This window comes from Perognathus longimembris, chromosome 13 (genome assembly GCF_023159225.1).
Source record: "Perognathus longimembris pacificus isolate PPM17 chromosome 13, ASM2315922v1, whole genome shotgun sequence".
In the NCBI taxonomy this organism is placed as follows: Eukaryota; Metazoa; Chordata; class Mammalia; order Rodentia; family Heteromyidae; genus Perognathus; species Perognathus longimembris.
Genome location: NC_063173.1, coordinates 9,093,660 through 9,109,571, shown reverse-complemented (window position 1 = coordinate 9,109,571; position 15,912 = coordinate 9,093,660). Strand labels below are relative to the sequence as shown.

General features: G+C 37.1%; 1 protein-coding gene and 1 non-coding gene across 3 annotated transcripts in view; both read right to left on the bottom strand.

Annotated features, from left to right (window-relative positions):
* The window catches only part of Tmem135 (transmembrane protein 135), a 178,494-nt gene that overhangs the window by 116,836 nt on the left and 45,746 nt on the right, over positions 1-15,912 (bottom strand). The gene's annotated exons all lie outside the window — the stretch shown is intronic.
* Positions 1,502-1,608, bottom strand: LOC125362814. The gene has a single exon (XR_007213117.1). It is a non-coding gene; the product is annotated as a U6 spliceosomal RNA (small nuclear RNA).

Here is a 15,912-nt window from a genome sequence, read left to right as displayed (position 1 = left end):
CTGCCACTTGAGCCACAGCACCACTTCTGGCCTTTTTGTGTATATGTGGTGCTGAGAAATGGAACCCAGGGCTTCATGTATATGAGGCAAGCACTCTTGCCACTAGGCCATATTCCCAGGCCCGCAACTCAGTCTTAAAAAACATTTCTTTAACCCTCCTGTAATAAAGCAAATCAGACACTTCTGGTAAACTTCTCTTAACACAAGCAATGGAAATATAAAGAAAAGAAGAGCACACAGAGATTGGAAAACCAGTTCTAGAGTACAAACCAACAAGAGGTTGGAGCCAAGTATGTATACATACACATACCCAAAACTGCATGTACAAAAAGGCACAATTAAGACTAAGAAAAAAGTATAAACAAAATATAAAATTGTTATAGTTTTTTTCTTTAAGCTCTTAAGTTGTTCTACTTTTTATTATCAAATTTATTTTCTATTATAGTTGTATAAGTGGTTTCAATTTGGCTCTAAAATTCTTTCAAAGTTAAGAAAATCTAGGAAGCCAGAGTTTTATTAGACTATACCATTATATCTGTAGCAATTTCTCCATTACCTGTAAAATAATCCACAGATAACTGGAACCAAATACAAAAAATTCTAGGTAAGATTCTAGATCCTGCATGGTCAGTGTGATCTATCTGATAAAGTATAACCATCTGTCAGTTTGAACTCTTTAAAAGCTGCAAATTCTTCCTACTTCCAAAGCAGATCTTCCTCTGACGCTGATGAAACTATACTGTTGTATTATATCACACTATACTATACTATACATTCAGAATGTTTTTCACTTGTTAAATAATTGCAGGAAATTACTAATGTCTCTAGACACAAAGAACTTTAAGTATTGGAGAGGAAGAGAACCATGTTACACAAGTGGGAAGAGAGATGCTGAAAGTGTGCGAAAGAACCAGTTTCCTTTTTTATGATTTTATCAATGGCTTACCACACACAGGTAGGAAGAAACAAAATATCTGATGTCCTGAAAATTTAGTCTACTTCAGACCAAAATCCTACACTGGCATAATGTTTTGGAATTATCTACTTACTAGTTAATCATTGTACACTACTAAAACACATTCCTTTCTGACTATATTAAGGAATTAGGCATGTAAAACTCCATGTAAAAAATGAAACAAAAACACTAGGAATTAAAAACTGAGAAGCCAGAGGAGAAAAAGTCTCAGAGGCTAAACTATTCATGTCACAGAACCTGGAGATCATGAATCTTTTTTGTTTTTTCAAATTTTTATTATCAAACTGATGTACAGAGAGGTTACAGTTTCATACGTTAGGCATTGGATACATTTCTTGTACTGTTTGTTACCTCGTCCCTCATTACCCCCCTCCCTCCTCCCCCTTTCCCTTTCCCCCCCTGAGGTGTTCAGTTCACTTACACCAAACAGGTTTGCAAGTATTGCTTTTGTAGTTGTTTGTCTTTTTTTTAACCCTGTGTCTCTCAATTTTGGTATTCCCTTTCAATTTCCTACTTCCAATACCAAAAAATATGGAACGCTTCACGAATTTGCGTGTCATCCTTGAGCAGGGGCCATGCTAATCTTCCCTGTATCGTTCCAATTTTAGTATATGTGCTGCCGAAGCGAGCATGATCATGAATCTTAGATCATTCACAGAAAGGCAGCTGTGGAGATAGTGGAGCTGTTCCCCAGGGAGCCAGTAATGTGGAATGAACAGAGTCCACAGCATTTGTAATCTGGCCCTTCCATAGGTGAGTTCTCTCTAATTAAACACATGCTAAATAGTATCATCAGGCACCAAGCTAAAACTTTTGTTTTTTGCCTTTTGGGTTTGGTTTGGTTTGTTTTTGCCAGTCCTAGGGCTTGAACCCTGGGAACAGAAGCTGTCCCTACCTTCTTTTGCTCAAGGCGAGCTCTCTACCACTTGAACCACAATGCCACATTGGCTTTTTTGAGTTGTATATGGGATGTAAGTATCCTGGACTTTCCAGCATGGGATGACTTTGAACCAGGATCTTCAAATATCAGTTTCATGCATGGCTAGGATTACAAGCCTGAGTCACCAGTGCAGGGCTAAAATGTTTTAAAAACCTATAAACAGTGACTCAATCTGAATTTTGTCTAAAATCAAAAGGAACCAGATTACCTTGTTATAGATTTAACAAAGTAAACAAAAGTTGGAAAAGCATGCAAAACCATTCAATATTGCTTTGTACCTGGAAGGAGAAAGGTTGGAGCCTGTTAATAATATTGTATTAAAAATAATATTGTAAACGAGCTCAGCTCTTTTTATCTACCTTTCTATGTGTGAGGATAGATTCCCACTCTAAATCATTCCTAATTCCATAATTTCAAAGCATTTCCTGTACTACTTGTCCTCTGCTATTAACTTTTACTTCCATCATAAAGTACTCTAACAAGAATTCGAAATCCAAATATAAATTTAGATGCACAGACAGTACACATACCTACTTAAGAACTAAAGCCAGCTTTCTTCAAATTTAATGTTTCCTTCCATCACTTCTAAATATGTGTAATAGCCTACACTTTATGGAAACTGCATATTGTTAGCAATTTTTAATACCAAAAGTGGAAAAGGTTTTAAATACTACATTTTCATGTAATTGGTCTGATACTATGTACTATATTGAAAAAGGAAAAGAAAAGCAAACCTCTTAGCACTTCTAAATCCACACATTTTAGCCAAGACTAAATTTGTTTTTAAAAAAGTAAAGCATATTATAGTATATTTTTCATCACAAGTAATTGTTTTCAATATGGTCATTTTAATGGAAGTATGAGCAATGGCAATAATCTAAATTAAAAAAATATGAAATTCACGGGGCTGGGAATATGGCCTAGTGGCAAGAGTGCTTGCCTCGTATACATGAAGCCCTGGGTTCAATTCCTCAGCACCACATATATAGAAAAGACCAGAAGTGGCGCTGTGGCTCAAGTGGAAGAGTGCTAGCCTTGAGCAAAAAGAAGCCAGGGACCGTGCTCAGGCCCTGAGTCTAAGGCCCAGGACTGGCAAAAAAAAAAAAAAAAATATATATATATATATATATATGAAATTCTAATAAAAAATGTTTAAACATAAATATCTTAACACTATGTTTACAAAAGTAGATATGCATATACATAAAAAATAGTCCAGGCTTCTAAAGAGACAACTACAAAACTTAATCTTTAAGGAGCTACTAATAAAGATATGTTACAATTGCTTTTGAAATGATCAATAAGGACATATTGGTCCTGTCTATACTCACCTGCATTACAACTTATAAATAGCAAATCAGCTGGGAATGTGGCTTAGCAGTAGAGTGCTTGTTTAGCATGCATGAAACCTTAGGTTTGATTCCTCAGCACCACATACATAGAAAAAGCCAGAAGTGATGTTGTGGCTCAAGTGGTAGAGGGCTAGCCTTGAGCAAAAGAAGCCAAGGACAGTGCCCAGGCCCTGAGTTCAAGCCCCAGGACTGGCATGCATGCATGAGTGAATGCATAAATAAAAATAAATAAATAATCACTCTCATACATATATGCTAACTTAAAAGGTAGGTTCTGATTATAATAAAATACAATAGGTAAATAAGCAAATAAAGTGGTCACAGTGCATGTGTAAATGGGGTTCCCAATTCTTTTTACATCATAACCCCTAAAATAGCTAGTCTAATGCTCCCATAGAGAATGCAAAGATTAAGGTTAATGTTATGATCACTGTAATTCACTCACCTCTTTGTCTTCCAATAACAAAGTACACTAGGATGTAATTAAGAGTGAATTACATTAGTAAGGAGATAATATTTTCACTTCTTTCAACTAAAATGTATTGGAGCATGCTGTATTATAGACTTCAAACATAAATATACTGTTTCTTCATTTCCTTTTTGAAAATGAATAAGGAAATGCAGGTAGAAAGAGCAAGGAGAGAAAAGACATATTCCATATACTGACTACACTATCTTTCTGATTTCCTTTTATATCATTCTATCCTTTCTGACCAGCCTAATGGTTTCTCCCACCATAAATGAAATGAACCAGTTTGTTCTTGTATAGATCTAGTTGCTCTCTATTCACTCTCCCTGGATGTTCTTTTACAGGTTTTTCTTAAGATCTAGCCCCCAACCCCAGTACCTTGGTGCATTCCTGTAATTCCAGCTACCTGGAAGGAAGAAGGGTGGGTGAGGGGCAATCCAGAGTTCAAAAGAGAGGAAAGAGGAGAGGAGAGAGAGGAGAGAGCAGAGAGGAGGGAGGAGGGAGAGAGGGGGAAGAGAGGGTGGAGGGGGGGAGATCTAGCTCCTTGCTATGCTATCATTCAAGCCCAAACTGTCGTCTCTTCAGAGAGGCATCTCCAAATCACAAGATCCTCAGGAACATTGTCTATTTTCAGCCTCTTATCATTTGTGACATCTGACATTTACTTATTTGATTACTGTCCTGCTTTTCTTCTAGAATGTAAACTCTATAAAGACAGGGACACTATTTTATTTGTTCCTTGGCCCAACATCTAGAAGGTCAGGCATACAGCAAGCATTCAATACATATTTGTGACAGAAATGCAGTGGCAACACAAAACAAAGAAGCAAAGCCTTAGAAGCCAAAACTTCTGTGTAACATCTCAGCTCTAAAAAGAAAAAAACTCATCATCAGTGTGATCACAGTGAAGAATAAGAAAGAAGAAAAGAACTGAGGGAACCAGAAAGGAAGAAATGGAGGAAGGAAATTGCTGTAACAGGGCAGTAAGCTAAATGCAATCGAAAACAGAAGAGAATATACTCTATTCAAAAGCAACAAGCCTAAATTTAGATTGTCGCAATTATAAATATAATGCCAAGAAATAACAACATATACTGAGTATTACATGGATGCATAGGTACGTTAAATGGACACATCTAAATTCCTTCCAAAGAACTAAAATTTGAGATTAAAGGCAAGTCACTTTCATGATAGTGTCATACAAAAGGAGCTATGGCCAAGTTTCCTGTAACTGCCCTTGGTTCCAGTCTTTCTTGAGATTTGTCAAGCAGTTCTATCAATTCTGTCATACCAATGTCCTTCCATTAATTGTGACGTATATTTTAAGTTATCTAAGTTTACCACTGTTTACAAAGCAACTATAACACACATTTAAAACACTGTGGATTTGAAATCACTCTCATACAGAGCTAAAACAAAAAATTAATACTCGTGGATTTGAAGTCACCATATATGTAGAAACTACAGTGTAATATTGTGACTGAATTTCAAGTACAAATTTAAATCGTAGGCTCATAATTTGCTAAGTGCATGAAGTGAGCTTGAATGAGTAATATTACTATCATTCTCAGTGTGTTTTATTAGCTACTGATGATAGTAACATTTGCCTTACTGGGTTATGAAGATTAAATAAGATAAAAGGAGTTAAAACACTTAAAAAAATATCTGGAAGAGTCAGAGCTCTGTTTGTAGTAATTCTCATCTTGTTTCCCACAATAAGGAGAGGATGTTTAATTGTGAAATAAATAAAAAGTCAACTTTGGCTCAAGCAGGGTCAGCAAATACATCTCACAGCCAAGCCTGCTCATCACCTGTTTTATAGAGCCCACGAGCTAAAAGCAGCTTTCACTTTTTTTTTAAGCTAAGTATGATCCTAGCACACATGAATGTGGCCTTATATGGAAATAGGTCCTTTCAGATACAATCATGTTAAAGTAACAACATGTCTAACCAAGTAACCAAGTCTAATTATTCGTATAGTCTTGAGAAAGGGGAGGAAATGTACACACCAAGTTACATAGACACACAGAGAAGGTGGAACAGAAGGGTCTTCCTAGAGACTTACAGGTGAGCACACTGCTGCCAAGCTGGCTTCCTGGCTTTGAGCCTCCAGAATGGAGAGGAAACAAGTTTTAGTTTTTATGATCTGCTAAGTTGACACTCATTTGTTATAGCAGCCATGCATAATTACACAAAATGTTTTTTCAAAAAAGAATGATATTAAAGACCTCAATGCCAGATCTGAAACTCTGAGACTACTACAAGAAAGAGTAGGAGTGACCCTAGAACTTATGGGCACAGGCAGGAACTTCCTGAACGGAGTCCCAGGGGCACAACAGGTAGGAGAGAGACTTGACAAACGGGACTACATGAAAATAAAAGGTTTCTGTACAACTAAAGACATCGCTACTAAACTAGAAAGACAACCAACCAATTGGGAAAAGATATTTACCAGCAATGCAACAGACAAAGGCCTAATACCCATAATATACAGGGAGCTCAAGAAACTAACCCCTTCCAAACCTAGTAAACCAATCACTAAATGGGCAAAGGAACTAATTAGACACTTCTCAGACAAAGAAATAAAAATGGGGGCTGGGGATATGGCCTAGTGGCAAGAGTGCTTGCCTCATATACATGAGGCCCTGGGTTCAATTCCCCAGCACCACATATACAGGAAATGGCCAGAAGTGGCGCTGTGGCTCAAGTGGCAGAGTGCTAGCCTTGAGCAAAAGGAAGCCAGGGACAGTGCTCAGGCCCTGAGTCCAAGCCCCAGGACTGGCCAAAAAAAAAAAAAAGAAAGAAAGAAAAATGGCAAAGAAACACATGAGGAAACGCTCACCACCCCTGGCTGTGAAGGAAATGCAAATAAAAACAACCCTGAGATACCACCTTACCCCAGTCAGAATGGCCTATATTCTGAATTCAGACAACAACAAATGCTGGCAGGGATGTACAGAAAGAGGAACCCTACTGCACTGCTAGTGGGAATGTAAAGTAGTACAACCACTCTGGAAAGCGGTCTGGAGGTGCCTCTAAAAACTAAACATAGACATACCCTATGACCCAGCCATACCACTCCTAGGCATCTGCCCAGAGCAACAGGAACTAGGCTATGACAAGGATACCTGCACCTCCATGTTCATTGCTGCACTGTTCTCAATACCTAAGATATGGGAACAACCCAGATGCCCAATACAGATGAGTTGATTCAAAAAATGTGATACCTATATACAATGGAATTTTACACTGCAATTAGAAAGGATAAAATAACAGCATTCTCCGGGAAATAGATGGAACTAGAACAAATCATGTTGAGCGAGATAAACCAAGAACACAGAGAGAAATGGCATATAGTCTCGCTGTTATGCGGGCATTAAGATTTAAAATGCGGCTGGGAATATGGCCTAGTGGCAAGAGTGCTTGCCTTGCATACATGAAGCCCTAGGTTCAATTCTTCAGCACCACATACATAGAAAACAGCCAGAAGTGGCACTGTGGCTCAAGTGGCAGAGTGCTAGCCTTGAGCAAAAAAGAAGCCAGGGACAGCACTCAGGCCCTGAGTTTAAGCCCCACGACTGGCCAATCAATCAATCAATCAATAAATAAATAAATAAATAAAACTAGATAGAACAAAGTAAACAGGACTCAAGATAGCAAAATACAGTAAAAACAAAAGAGGACAGCCTTGAGAGAAAAGCACCAAATAGCTAGACCCAAACACCTCTTAGAACCCCAAAGATAAGGAAAGAAAGGTCCTCATCTAAAAATGTACTGTTATTTTTAGATGACTCTATGCTCCCTACCTCGTATGGGATGTACATGAGCACCCCCAAGGGAAGCTAGGAGGAGGGCACAGAATGAGTGGAAAATGGGCGAAAATAATAATATAACAGAGGGGACCATCAGCTACATCAGACATTGATGAGAGTGAACTAAGCAACTCATGGGTGGAGTGGGAAGGAAGGAATTGGTGAAAGAGGGAACAGATGTTACCAAACAAAAGCAAAGTGATATACATATCACCCCAAATGGAGGAAATGGTTTTAACATGAAAGTTCACAGACGTTGTAAGCTATGAAGAATAGAATGTTAATTTTCATCACTGTGAAGGTTAAAATGTATACTGCAAAATTATGTAGTAACTGAAGCCCAATTTTTAAAAAGGAATGATATTCCTTGAATGTCAAAACAATTTAAAATTCAAGGTTCGTACAGGTTTACTGGAACAAGCATGCTTGCTAGTTCATGTAGTCTATGGCGGATTTCATCCTCCACTGGCAAGGCTGAATACCTGCCACAGGCTCCATGTCCCTCACAGCCTGCAAAGTATAACCTAGATCAAAATAATGTCTGCCATTCCTGGGTTTGAGCTTCACCAAGAGAGGAAGCAAGGCGTGAGCCAGGGGTCTAACATGGATCTGCAGAACACCAGTGACCAAGCACCAGCTGACTACAAACCAAAAGAAACAACCCAAAACATCTAGAATGCTAGCTGGAGGAATGGCTTAAATATTTTAAATAAGTGGATTTGGCTAAACTAAAAACCAACTAGGAAAACTTGGAAACAGAGGTATGGTTCAAGGGGCAAAGCACCAGCTGCAAGTGGAAAAGACTAGCAAAACACAAAGCCGCTAGTCAATAACAGTATGGTGTCTTTGTAAAATAAATCAAATGACATTAGGTATCAGTTATGAGCAAACTAAGTAGAGCAGAAGGAAGGAAACTATTAGTTTTACATATAACTTAGTCAGAAAATATCTTACAAATCTCCACAGAACATCTAGCAGAGATGTCCTAAAAATAGATCCTTTCAAACACAACTGAAAAAATTATTTTAAAACTGCAACATAGACTGACACACTCTAGTCTCTTTCTTATCCCCATGCTAATTCTAAGCAATTAAAACTGTTGACATAAAAACCTCCTAATTGACTGTGTCGTCAAATTAACCCTATGACAAGCCATTATGTTAAAAGGGTACTTTTACAATAATTTTCCTACAATATTTGGCTATAATGTGAAACTATGGTAGCTATTTTTAATAAAATATTATGTGAACTGCTGGGACATAAATCCTTTGACAACTAAACCAAATCTCCTCTCCCATCTAATGCCACTCAATATTCCAGAAACTTCACCTATATTTAACACTGTTACATATACCATAATACTCCATCCTTTCCCCATGGTTTTAATTACTTATTCTTCCAAACTATACTGAATTTTATTATAGAAACATGTTCCTCAAGTACAATGATACCCACAGCACCCTACTTGTTTTTAAGTGCATGCTATATGTTAGTTGAACAAAAACAACTAAATAAAAGCCAGGTACCAGTGGACCATGCCTACAATCCTAGCAACTCAAAAGGCTGAGACCTAAGGATCCTGGTTAGAAAGGTTAGAAAGCAGAGGAGACCATGAGACTCTTATCTCTAATTAGCCACCCAAAAGCCAGAAGTGGAGCTGTGGCTCAAATGATATCACACTTGCCTTGAGAGAAAATGCTAAAAGATAGTATGCAGGCCCTGAGTTCAAGCCCCAGTTCTAGCATGCACACTCATGCACACGCGTGCGCACACACACAGAGGAAAACACCTGTGGCCACAGAAACAATGAATAAATACACCCATTACACCATTTTGTGCACAAAAATGCCTCCTCTGCTAGGACTTCCTTTTGCCCTTACTACCTACCTAGAAGTTCATATTCATGCTTCCAACGTAGCCTCCTTGGAAGACTTTTCTTAATACATCCTAGCAATTATTCTTCCTGTCTCCATATTACTAAAACTATTTTTATTGTATCATATTATGCTGTTTATTACCTACTCCTCATAAAGCCTTGAGTCTCTCCATTTATCCTTACTTCCATAGCACTTAACTCACAGAATACAATATGTAAGGATTCACAATTTGCTGGGTGGATAACATTGAGATTATCTTGAAAATTCAACTCAGTGAAGTTCTAGGTCATGAAACATTATATACTTGAGCATTTTCCCCTTCTTAGAAGCTCATTGCTTTAACAAGTTACTGATAGTATATATTTGTTTGAATAATTTAGAATTAATAGTAGTTCATCTCCCACGAACTATTTTATTAAATAAGTAATAAAATTATATTTGGAATATGATTTTTTCACCAGCATTTACCATTTCAGATATGTCATAACTAATAAGCCATGTAGTGAGTTCAAGTGACTCCTCTCAATCTTTTATCTATCTCTATACATAAATAGGACAATAAATGCATATGCATTTGAACATGTCATAAATCTTACTAAATAGTAAGTATTAATTTATATCAATTGTTAGAAGCATCCCAAAGAAATGTTGTAATTTCATTGTAATTCTCTAATATCTGGAACCAATTAGTTCAGGAACATTTCAAGAGGGCCACCCAGTAATAAACACAAAATAAATTGTGTCTGCTATCCTGTTAGTGATAATTTTTTTATTGCTACCTCAGTTTCAGATGTCAGAGTAATGACTTCCATATTCTGATTAAAATGCAAATTGAAGCCATATGTTACACAGTCTTTCAATACCCCTGTTTCCTTAGTTTAAGCACAATAAAGCTATGTTTGAAAAGTCTAAAACATATCCAAATGAATTTGGTCAATTCTAGATCTAGATAATGTGGAACTTCACAATTCAAATGCTGGCAACATAAGCACACTATATCTGCCACATCAATAATCAGCTGTTTTTATGTAAGTACGTGTGTGTATGTATATATCATTGATCAGAGAGGGTAAAAACCATAAAACAGTAACAGAACAAATCTCAATTTATTTCTTTGACAATAAGCATTAGTTGGTACCAGCAGTTCATGCCTATAATTCTAGCTGTTCAGGAGGTTGACATCTAAGGATTTTAGTTCAAATCCAGCCTGACAGACAAATCCAAGAAACTAGTTTTTATTAAACAGCAAAAGCTAAAAGTGGAGGGATGGAACAAATGGTAACACTTCAAGCCTTGCGTGAAGAGTCTGAGTAAGAACAAAGTCCCTGGAGCTGGGAAGATGGCCTAGTGGCAAGAGTGCTTGCCTCGTATACATGAAGCCCTGGGTTCGATTCCTCAGCACCACATACATAGAAAAGGCCAGAGGTGGCGCTGTGGCTCAAGTGGCAGAGTGCTAGCCTTGAGCAAAAAGAAGCCAGGGACAGTGCTCAGGCCCTGAGTCCAAGGCCCAGGACTGGCAAAAAAAAAAAAAAAAAAAGAACAAAGTCCCTGAATTCAAGCTCATACTGGTAGGGGGGAAAAATGGGGGCAGGGTGGGGAGGGACAAATAAAAAAAATTCCTGTAAATCTATTTTTAATCAGATTTGCTAAAGTAATTTAAATGACCTTAACTTTGTGTGTGTGCACTAATTTAAATGACCTTAACTCTGTGTGTGTGTGTGTGCATGCACACGCACGCAGGCAGGCACAAGCATGTGACAATCCTAGGGCTTAAACTGAGGACCTAGGCACTGTCCCTGAGATTTTTTGCTCAAGGCACATGCTCTACCACTAACGCCACAGCTCCATTTCTACCTTTTCAGTAGATAATTGGAACAGTCTCACAGACTTTCCTGCCCAGGCTGGCTCCAAACAGCAATCCTCAATCTCAGCCTCCTGAGAAACAAAGCTATCAACACACAGCCTAATCTGTATTCTTAAAGTATAGATTGACATTTTTACTTTCCTGACATATTAAGTAAACCCAAGTCTGCATAAGCCAATTTAATATTTAGTAAATCTCTAAGATTGTGTTGTAAATTTACCTAGAATCTTCTTCAATTGAGATCTCTCTATCAGTCCAATAATGAATTTAAATATAGAAGATTCTACTCTTTTATTTTTTTATAATGGTGGCAAACAAAATTTTTGAAAATATAAAATTGTTTATAAAGCAATATTCCTAACTAGAACTGTATCCATGGCTACATGCAATGATTTCAAAACCTTGTACAGGTATGTCCCTAAGTTGTGACATACACGAAAACTGCTTAAAGTTACAGTAGTACATACATCCTTCTGCCACCCATAGTTCAATCAATCAAGAACATTACACATTAATGCCAACAAGATGGGTTCACTTCTATCTAGTCAGAAATATTCATAAGTAATCTCACTCCTGGAAACTAAGTCTAATACAGTGATAGATAAAATGATGAGTTGTACTTTTCTTCTCTTAGGCTCTTAAGCCATATTATAAGTAATTTTTCTATAAGCAAAACTGTATTTAAAAATCAACTTAAAATATCTGCATTATCTAACAGTTATTAAAACTAAAAACTGTCCCCAAAGTATATTTTTGGTCAACCTAAAGCCTTGCCAAGTACTGATGGCTCATGCCTATGATCTAAGGATCATAGTTCAAAGTCAGCTGGGCAGACAATGCCTAGAGACTCTATCCCCAATTAATCAACAAAGAGTAGGGAATAGATGCAAGAACAAAACGAGTGAGCTGGTACTATGAGAGAGAAAAAAAAAAGCCAAAGGACAGCCCAATGCCCTGAGCTCTCAAGTCCCAGTACAAGAACAAAGAAATAAATAAAATAAAATAATTGTGCAACATTCAACGCATTGAGAACCATTTCACTGGGGCCTTAACTGAGAGGTGGGAGGGCAGGGTTAGGGGAGATGACAACCCGATTTTCTAAAAAGTTTATGGAAGCTGCTAAACCACCATTTCTACGTTTGCTAGTAATTCTCTTTGTCCATAAATAGTCTCTTTAAGTGATCAGTGAAAGCTGCAATTTTCAAAAACCTGCACTTTTATTTATGCAATGCATGAATCTGTCACAAGGGACATCATCTAGAACAGGGGTGGGGAACCTTTTTACTGACAAAAGCTACTTCAATATTTACATCATCATTCCCAGGCCAGACAAAATTCTACATATAGGAGGATGGCCATAGGTGATGGGAAATAGCCAATGAGAAGCAGCTGGTGTCATCAAGTACATAGAGAACATGTCAGTGAAGAATGTCAATGAAAGATGTTTAAAAATTCATGTATATTGACTAGAATAGTAATGGATATTCCATACACACTACAACCTAGATAATGAGAACCTCATACTATGGTCATCTGTAGTTCTTAAAAAATAGTAAATTTAAAAAGCGACAGTGATACAAAGTCAAAGTAAACACTTCCATATTTCATTCAAACTAGCAACCTACAGTTCTTTAAGAATGATGTTAGTCATTATCTGGATTTTCAACATAAATCTACACATCCTTTTACCCATATGTTTATTTCTTACATGTGTTAAATAATCATAATACCTATTTTTTCTTGATTTATCAACTTGAACAGGGAGCTAATTATTCATATGTTAAATTACCCTGGCCCCTATCCTTTTTCCTCCCAACTCTTATTTGTATCACTTTTCATTCTTCTATTAATTTTATAATTTTAAATAATACCTTTCATCTCTTTCTTATTTGGTTAGGGGCTTTATGTTTTGTTTGTGAGACTATGTCTTACTATGTAGCACATGCTGGCCTTAAACACAATTCAACTTTAGGCATTTACTGACTACATTGTACGTAAAGAATATTATTACAGCTGGGAATATGGCCTAGTAGCATGAGTGCTTGCCTGGTATACATGAAGCCCAGGGTTCGATTCCCCAGCACCACATATATAGAAAACGGCCAGAAGTGGCGCTGTGGCTCAAATGGCGAAGTGCTAGCCTTGAGCAAAAAGAAGCCAGGGACAGTGCTCAGGCCCTGAGTCCAAGGCCCAGGACTGGCAAAAAAAAAAAAAAAAAAAAGAATATTATTACAATTAAACTTTCTTTTGTCTCCACTTCCCCTTTTTCTGTACATCTTGGTTTTATCTGGTAGTTATTTTCACACTATCATACTTTGTACTTACAATCTTTACTAGAACTATAAGTATCCTGAACTTTGCCTGATTTATGTGAAAAGTAAAAACTAGTCAACTTCACAATTTAAAGTTGAAATGTGTAAAGTTCAAAATCAATACATATAACAAGATCCATTTGTTCATACATCAAATTCAGCAATAGGAACAAATGTCTAAGGCCAACATCAACTTTCCATCAACAGTTCAAAACTATGTTATACTGTCTCAAATTTAGTCTATCACTTTCCTGTACAGCTTTTTGTTTTTCATAGAGTTTCTAATTGTTTTTCTTTCTTATTGTTAAAAAAAAAACTTTTCTTAAATCACCGAATTTTCCACATCTTTGATCACATATTTTCAAATGAAACATATTCTTCTTAGAGCCTTTAAGTTCCTATTTCAGCTTGGACCAACACTTTTCAAGATTTGCAAAAAACAGCTATCATTTTGAAATTTCACTTTGTTGCATTCTTGGGTTAGTGCCACTGCTTTTAGGATCCATTAATTTTTCTCTTCTGGGTTCTTTTTTGTTTTGCTGCAGTGAATTTCTCAAATGAGGTGTTTGTTTTTTTTTTCTAAAGACACTAGAATGAAAAGTAAACTTTGAGTCCTCAGATGGCTGAAAACTGTCCCCACTCCTTCACTCCGTTTGTCAGGATACAGAATCCAAGGATTAAAATCATCGTCCTTCACAACTCTCACGATCTTCCTAATTTTCATCACTCACTGCCAATGATAATCTCATTATTTCAGTTTGGTGGATGATCAGTTTCATTTCTCGGAACTTTTCTGTACCCTTGTATTCTACAACTCCATCTGAATAGGACAGATGAGTCTCTGAGTCCTCATCATGCGCAACACTCCAGCTTTTCCAATGTTGACACTAATGGCTTTCTTCAAACTGTTCCCTATTATCTACTTAAGATTTCTCCTCCCATCCTGGAGTTGGAAATGTGGCTTACTGGTACAGTGCTTGCCTGGCATGCATGAGTCCCTGTACTACATAAATAAAATAAATTATTAAAAAAAAAAAAAAAGAATTCCCCTCCAATCTTATTTACTTCTTAGGATGGTGCAATCTAGCATATCCATTCACTTATCATTTAGTGTTTTATATAACAATCTTTTTTCCACTTTTCTGAGTAATAACCCCAGATCTCTCAGCCTTTTTAACCAATATTTTTATATATATATATATATTTTTTTTTTTTTTTTGGCCAGTCCTGGGCCTTGGACTCAGGGCCTGAGCACTGTCCCTGGCTTCTCTTTGCTCAAGGCTAGAACTCTGCCACTTGAGCCACAGCGCCACTTCTGGTTGTTTTCCATATATGTGGTGCTGGGGAATCGAACCAAGAGCTTCATGTATAGGAGGCAAGCACTCTTGCCACTAGGCCATATTCCCAGCCCTTTAACCAATATTTTTAATTCTAAGAACATTTTTTTCTTTCTCTAACTGCTTCTTTTCCAAAGCATTCTACCCTGTTTCTCTGAGGAAATGATTTATTTTCGAGTTTGCTACTTTTCTCAAATTATCTGTTTTTATCCCAGATTTAATTTTTATTCAATATGCACTGTCTTTGGGGGCTGTTCACTTTCTTCAAATGTCTGCAAATACTTGATTACCTATTTATATTATAAACAAAAAACTAGGAAGATATTCACATGTGCATATCTACGTAGGAAATACAGAAATGTCCTTTGTGGTTGTGGAGTTGTTTACTTTCCTCTGAATGAAGGGCAAACTGAGTTATGAGTATGATTAGAAATAATGACTATCAGACATCATTATACTGGAAGAAGCCAGAGATGGGAGATCTCCCAAATGCTTACACACTTCAATAAATTTTACTCTTGGATAGTTACAGTGCACCATCCAACTCCTCCCTTCCACTCCTAGGAGAAATGACTCCACTCTTCCAGGCTCGTCTCACTAATTACGTGCTGATTCCTGCTGTCTACTGAGTTCCCAGATGAAGGTCCCTTCAGAGTTCTTCCAACAAGGAAGGCTCCAAGCTTTCGTGCAGTGCTCACTCCCTGTGACTGTCCTTCCCTGGACGTTTACTCCTTAGGGTTTTAGTTATAGGACTCAAACTTCCAGATAATCATCAAACTCTGTCTCTTTCTTTTCTATGGCCCATTGTATTGAGCCAATTATAGTATATTTTGTACAGTACATGGATTGCCAAAACCTATACATTGTGGAATACATTCCAAAAATTTCTTCAAATAATAAGCTATTTCTGATAAGCAGGATAATTTTTACCTTCAACTGTTATTTTCAATGAAAGTCTGCTAAAAGGAAGAAC